Below are 7,423 nucleotides of genomic sequence, written 5' to 3'. Positions count from 1 at the left end.
TTGAGATCATTGCTAAGTATGAAGATCTCAAGAACTACATCAACTAACAAATAACCAAAAAAAAAAAAAAGTTCAAATGCGTACACTTATATATCATGTGTTATATTAACTAGAAAAACCAATTGTTCAAAGGTGCAACCTCGCAATAAACTAAAACAAATAAAATTTATGTATCATGATAACACTTTACACATATTAATTAGAAGTTAGCATCTATTAGAAACCTCATTCGATATCCCTTTAGCTACAAGTTTCTTTTCTAATACATGGCTAGCTAGTTTAACACCCTTCACATCATCTCCTAATTTTGTAACTGGTCCATTTTTATAAGCTTGACATCACCATTAATCTAATCAGTGTATGAACTTTTCTTGTTCAAACCATAGAAACTCCTGAAGGTTTGTAAGCCTTATGTTCCCCATTTGCATTTTCTTTATTCTCTTTAGTAGATCTGCCTTCCCATGCCTACAACTAAGAGAAATAAAAATGCATTACTTTTTGTTATAGCCTGCAAATAATGTGAAAAAGTTATATCTTTGTCACGAATCTAAACCCCAAACCCGGTCGTAATGACGCTTCTCGTGAAGACAAGGCCAGCCAACTATCCCTAATTGTATGTTAAACAGTTAAACAACAGGAAAACAGTCTAAAACATGATAAAATAATTCAATGTAGCAGATAATGTCATAAATACGCGGAAGAACAACCCAACACAGCCCAAAACCGGGGTGTCACTAGTCATGACCATCTATAATCCTACTACAAGTCCGATAAGTCTATAACTACTACAAATGTTTGGAAAGAGATAGAAATGACAAGAGAGAAAAACACAGGACTGCGGACGCCAAACAGCTGCCTCGTGAACTCCGAATGTCCGTCGGGAGCCCTCAACTCGCACTAGCAGGATCAGCAACGCCGGAATCTGCACACGGGATGCAGGGAGAAAAGTGAGTAATCCAACTCAGTGAGTAACAAATGTAAATAAAGACTGAAAGCAAGAAATCACGTAAAACACAAGACATTCTATAATGAAGCAGTAAAACAGTGAAAGATAGGTAAAATCCTTTAACTCAAATATAGTTTGATGAAAAACCATTTTCAATAATTAAGCAGGTAATTGACAATCAGTTATGAAAAGTAAACACATAAAAGCTCACCCTTCGGGCACAGTATCAGCAATTCCGCCCCTCGGGCAACATCTCAGAACAGTACCAGCCCCTCGGGCAATCACATAGAACAATATCAGCCCCTCAGGCTCAATCTCACATCATAATGGGTACACGCGCTCACTGGGGGTGTACAGACTCCTGGAGGGGCCCCTTACGACCCAAGCGCAATGTCAAGCCACCTCGTGGCATCATTACTAGGCCCTTGGCCTCATATCAAATAAGCCACCTCATGGCGTACATATCTCAGGCCCTCGGCCTCAGTCAAAAATCCTCACAAGCCACTCGGGCAATAGTAAAACAGTGTTTCTCATCCCAGACATCATTTAAAAATATCATTTGAGTATTAAAACTAAGTAAACATGGCTGAGTACGAAAACAGTGGAAAATAACATGACTGAGTTCAAGTATAAAGTCAAAACAGTGAGGAAATATCAATAAAAATCCCCGAAGGGTTCAAATAGTTGGCACGAAGCCGAAATATGGCATTCAACCCAAATAATGATGATAATAAATAGATTCCAGTCAAATACGCAGTAAAACCATCAATCGAAACGAACCAAGTCACAATCCCAAATAGTGCACGACCCCACGCACGTCATCAAACGTGTGTCTCACCTCAATATAGCACTACGATGTGCAAATCCGGGGTTTCAAACCCTTAGAACATCATTTACAATCATTACTCACCTCGAACCGGTCAAATCTCTAGCTCGCAACGCCTTTGCCCCTCGAATCGGCCTCCACTCGCGTCGAATCTATCCAAAAATCAGAATCACGATGTCAAAATATGCTAAGGGAACGAAGCCCAAGCGAAAACAATCAAATAATAGCAGAAATCTCGAAATTGGCCAAACCCAACCCCCGGGCCCACGTCTCGAAAGTCGATAAAAATCACATTACCGGAATCCTTATCCTCCTACGAGTCTATACATATCAAAAACACTAAAATTAGAGTCCAAATGGCCCCTCAAATCCTCATTTAAAGTCTCTTAATCTCAAGCCCTAACTTCTCAATTTTTAGGCTTAGATTCCATGATTTATTAGGTAGATTTCACAATAGAATAGAGTTTTAAGTCCAAAATTCTTACCTCCAAATGTTTCCCCTTGAATCCCTCTTCAATCTCCTTCAAAAAGCTCCAAAAACGACCAACTATGGAGGAAATAAACCCCAAAATCACGGACAAGACGAGTACTTAAACATTCTGTCCAGGCCTAAATTTCCTTCTTCGCGAACGCGGTCAAAGCCTCACGTTCGCGAAGCTCACAAATTTCGTTGACCAAAACTCTTCTTTGCGAGCGCGACCCCACCATCGCGAACACGATGCCTTAGCTTCACCAACCTACGCGAACGCGACCAAGCCTCTCGCGAACCCGATGCTTACTAATCCAGCCCTTCGCGAACGCTGAACTCCCCTTCACGAACGCGAAGGCTAAACCTGGCACCTCCCTTCTTGACCCTTCGCGAACGCAAGGGTCCACTCGCGAACGCGAAGACCAAAATATCTACAACAGCTGAAACCATTTTCTTTAATTTTTCTTAACTTAAAATGATCCATTCAACCCTCCGAAACTCACCCGAGGCCCCCGGGACCTCAACCAAAGGCACAAACATATCCCATTACCTTATCCAAACTTGTTCCAATCTTCAAAACACCTCAAACAACATCAAATCAACCAAAACACATCAGATTCAAGCCTAACTTTCTAAAATCTTCTGAATTCCTCTTTTGATAAAAAAAACCCAACCAAACCACGTCCAAATGACCTGAAATTTTGCACACATCCCAAATGACACAACGGAACTACTGCAACTCTCGGGATTCCATTCGACTCCTAGATCAAAATCTTGCCTACCAACCGAAAATTGCCAAAATATCAACTTCACCAATTCAAGCCTAAATCTACTCCGAACCTCCAAAACTCATTCCAATCGCGCTCCTAAGTCCCAAATCACCTCCCAAAGTCAACCGAACCATCAGAACTCACATCCGAGCCTCTAACACATAAGTCAATATCCGGTTGACTTTTCTAACTTAAGCTCTCTTAAAAGAGACTAAGTGTCTCAAACCTTACCAAAATCATTCCATATTCGATCCAACCAACCCGATACCATATAACATGTATAAACAAAGCATAAAGAAGCAGAAATAGGGAAATCGGAGCAATAACTCCTGAGACGACTGATCAGATCGACACAATCTCCATTTAAGCTTCCAATATATATTACAAGATGATACTATAAAGCAGCCAGATGTACATACATATATTGAATATACTACAAGATCAATAGGAGAACAAGATTTCGAGTCATCAACATGTTTACTGTTGTTTGAAGAAAAAGTCATCTGATGGAAGGCCAAAACAAGATTGAATCTCATCACAGAAAGATAATTGATAGCTAAATATAAATTCTTTCAATAATATCATGGTGCCAAGATGGTACTAATTAGCCAGTATGAAAACCAGGAGATAAGAACGAGACACACTTCCCACAAAAATTCATTAGGAAGTAGTAACAATTAGATTAGAAATTCACTTATATTTAAGCGTTTCAGTAGAATTGATGAAATTTACCTATATCGCTTTCATATAGATTGAATTATGATGAAAATCATCAATTAGCTTGATAACAGATGGATAAAACAACAAACTAGCTCAGTGTAATTTATTTTTTCCTTTACTAAATCTTGTTAAAAATATAATAGCACGCATACCTTGCTTTTTGTGAATAAACAAGCTGGAAGCCACGAATAATATGATTAACATACTAAAAGTGTAACAACCTAATTACATATATAAAATCAGAAATGATTAAATTAGTAAAACAAAAAGCCAAACTCTAATCTAAAAACAAATAGACATCTAGAAAAGCACACAAAGTTATAAATATACAAATAAATAATTTTAATGATATAAACTCAAACCGAGTAGACACTGCCAGAACTCGTAGATGGTTTTGTCAACAAACAGAAATAAGAGTATGTTCAAATGAAATTAAAAATAAATCAGAAAAAAATAATAGGAGCACCATACTAGAGTTATACATGAAGCATTCATGCGGAGCTAGAGTACTAACTTATGGGTGTTCTAATTTTTACTAAATATGGTGTGAAAGAATAAGAGAGCAGGAAAGATGGAATTTGTCTGATGTTTTAAACTTCTTATAGACCTAAAACAAATGTAGCGTGTCCTGGAACTTTAGAAAAAGCCTCCAAACCACATTTCATAAAATGCAAGCATTTCAACATTCTAGGATTGATAGTTTGAGCTCTAACTTCTCAAGAGCAATTAAGAGATATTAAAAGTAAAACTAACTGATAGAAAAGTGAGAACAACATGGTTGTGTCAGACATAATAAATTGAGTGAGAATTATTTAGTATTTGAGTCTTTTCAGCTATGGTAGCAAATACATCAACTAATAACTAGGATTGTCCGCTTCCAGTTGCCACTGTTTTAACAATAAAACAACAGATTAAGTTCAAAGATCATCTCAAAGCGGACAATTATCATCTATATTCATTTTCTTAGTTTAATTGATCAATCAATTCAAGAAGGTGTCAGTTCTGCACATTTTTATCCTTTAAAAGATGCATCAAAACTTCCATCTAGATCTAGCACCCAACTATTTCAACTTCTGTCAATTAAATACTCAAGTAGTTCTTGTGAAAGCAACATACACATGTGAAATACACAAGCTGCTAACATTAATATCAAGAGTTGACTAGATAGGAACCTGACTTCTTTTAAAACTGTTACATTAGGTTTTGACTAGATATTTGCGGGGTCACAAGGGATAGGTGCCGAAGCTAAATTCCAGGTTCCCTGAAGGGAGGGGGGGGCACTTGGTAATAAATGCATCAGATTATTAGTAATCAGATCTAGTGAGGCAATATCATAGCAATTCTGGTATGCAATTGATGCATACGTAGATGCAATCATACTTCTGTCGCTCATTTCCATCTTTTTCAGAGTAAGATTCTATAGTAGGATAAGTTTATTCCATTCTAAATATCTACTTATACATAATAGTATCCATACTTCCACTGCACATATATTTAATAAGAAAAGGCACGTCAACTATAGCTTTTACTATTTCTGAGACATGAGAGCACACTACCTCCTTAACTTATTGACAAGAAATAAACTGGTAGAATCACACAATACTTCTCCCCGACAGGACGCTACATTGTGCACCATAATGTTATTTCAGCAAATATGAAAAGTAATTAGTAACTAAGAAATCCTATCATGAAGCTTAAGAAATGTTTCCTGCACCTGCAACTGAAGTAACTAATCACTTGGAATCATAAAGGATTTAAAACCTAAAAAGTTCAAACTTTAGAAAATAAATGAAACTAATCATTACAATACTGAAGAATGGCCAAAAAGTATTGCAAAAGAAGTAAAAATGTGAAAACTAAATTAAAGGTGAACATTAAAGCAGCCTAGTTAAATGCTTCTCATAGCAAAAAGTTACTTTATTAAAATCAGAAATGCTTGTTAAACTCACAGCACATATAAAAAAAACTAAACTTTCAATAAAAAAATTAGCCAGGCAATTTAGTTTCTACTTACAAGAAAAACAATTAGTCCAATCAATTAAGAACAGATTTAGCAAGCTCTTAATGGTCTATTAGTTACACAAATTTAGGATTCATATTTTGGGATTTAAACTGAAGCAGCTTACTAGGGTTTCGAAAAGCTGAAACATACTCACAAAAAATCAACAAGATTTAATTTGAACGAATAATTAAATTGGGATTTTGAATAAAAAGAACAACTTTTTAAAAAAAGCATCACCGGAATCCTGAAAACCCGGCGAAAGATCACCGGCGCCGCAAAAGTGTCCGATCAAATACTCGTTTCTTTATCTGACTCAGACGCATGGAGATCCGGTTACTGATTGGTACCATTTTCTGTGTCATTAAAGGAGCCTGACAAATATGTCACTTTCCAACGAAATCTCCAATTGAATTTGATTTCCACATAACCCAACAAAAGTATTTCAATCCCTTCTACTCTGCTATACTCAATCTACAAAAAAGATATGAGAAGAGCCCTCAACTTTGCTTATGGAATTTTAGGAAAGAAGAACGAGGAGATTTTCTTCTAGCGTGGGTAAATAGATTTTAGCGAAATATTTTAGGGCGTTGTTTTTCAGAAAAATTTTAGGGGGAAATTGTTGCGGGAACTTTTAGAAAATATATTTTAGCGCACGCTTATATACAATTGCCTTTGTAAATGTTAACAAGCACGCTCACAAAGTGTTGCATCACATACGGATAAATGTTGCCAATAATTTATGATTTGGCAATACTTAAAAAGTGTAGTCTATAGTATTAACATAATCGTCACCTAATAAATCGTAGCCAAAAGTACTTTTTAAAGACTACCCTTATAAAGTGTTGTCATAGATATATTTAACCACGCTTTTCAAGTGTTGTCAAAAAGTGATGTGGTCATAGGCCAAATTTGTTGTAGTGATATAGTCGATGGGTTCAACTGGTCCCAATATTTTCAACATGAAGTATAAATATAAATGTAAAAGAATTACTATTTTAAAGAGATTTATACACAGTAGGACTCTCATAAAATAGTATACGTAGAAATGTTGTTTACCCTTAAAATCAGATAACAATTAAACTCCAGATACCTTAATCCTCGTTCTTCCTTGTTCATAAAAATGACCAAAACATCTAAGATTGTTCCGCAGATAGAGAAAGCTTCCTCGTCTCAGCTGGTCGACAAACAACTGGTGGCGGAGCCACGTTCTGAAGAGTTCGTTCCCGGGCGGTGCATTATTGACTCTGATTTTAAGGTCGAAAAGACTTCATCGGTTCCGGGCCGATGCAAGCGCATGTCGAGGTACATATGCACGATAACTTGCAGCCTTCTCGACCAAGTCAAAAAGGATTGTAACTAGGTCGACAAACACGTGGTGGTGCCCTCGCCCGAGGAGTCAATCACTAGTTATGTGGAAGGGTTTCTAAGTGTTTACAATTACCCTTTCACATTGGGTTCTGTTAGAAACTATGCGTCCACCAGACTGTATAGAGAACCGGGTTCTCTACGAGTTTCCTCTAAAAATACTAATGAACCAAACTGTATAGCGATCTGGTCCTATATCAGTTTGGTACAGTCCTAAATACTGAACAAGTATGTAAATGATACACAGGATAAGTTCCCACTTTATAGAGAACCACATTCTCTGTTCTCTATAAGTTCCCACTGTAAGCAACAGACTGTAAAACTA

At 36.9% G+C, this 7,423-nt stretch overlaps 1 long non-coding RNA gene across 1 annotated transcript; it reads right to left on the bottom strand.

The window, feature by feature from the left end:
- Positions 1-301: 301 nt before the first annotated feature.
- Positions 302-6,374, bottom strand: LOC142170672 (uncharacterized). Its single transcript, XR_012700014.1, has 3 exons — positions 5,971-6,374; positions 1,857-1,924; positions 302-922 (listed from the first exon to the last, which is right to left on the bottom strand). It is a non-coding gene; the product is annotated as an uncharacterized LOC142170672 (long non-coding RNA).
- Between the last annotated feature and the right edge of the window lie 1,049 nt (positions 6,375-7,423).

Source organism: Nicotiana tabacum, chromosome 16 (assembly GCF_000715075.1).
Source record: "Nicotiana tabacum cultivar K326 chromosome 16, ASM71507v2, whole genome shotgun sequence".
Classification (NCBI taxonomy): domain Eukaryota; kingdom Viridiplantae; phylum Streptophyta; class Magnoliopsida; order Solanales; family Solanaceae; genus Nicotiana; species Nicotiana tabacum.
Note: the sequence above shows the minus strand (reverse complement) of the source record. Positions and strands in the feature narration are given on the sequence as shown.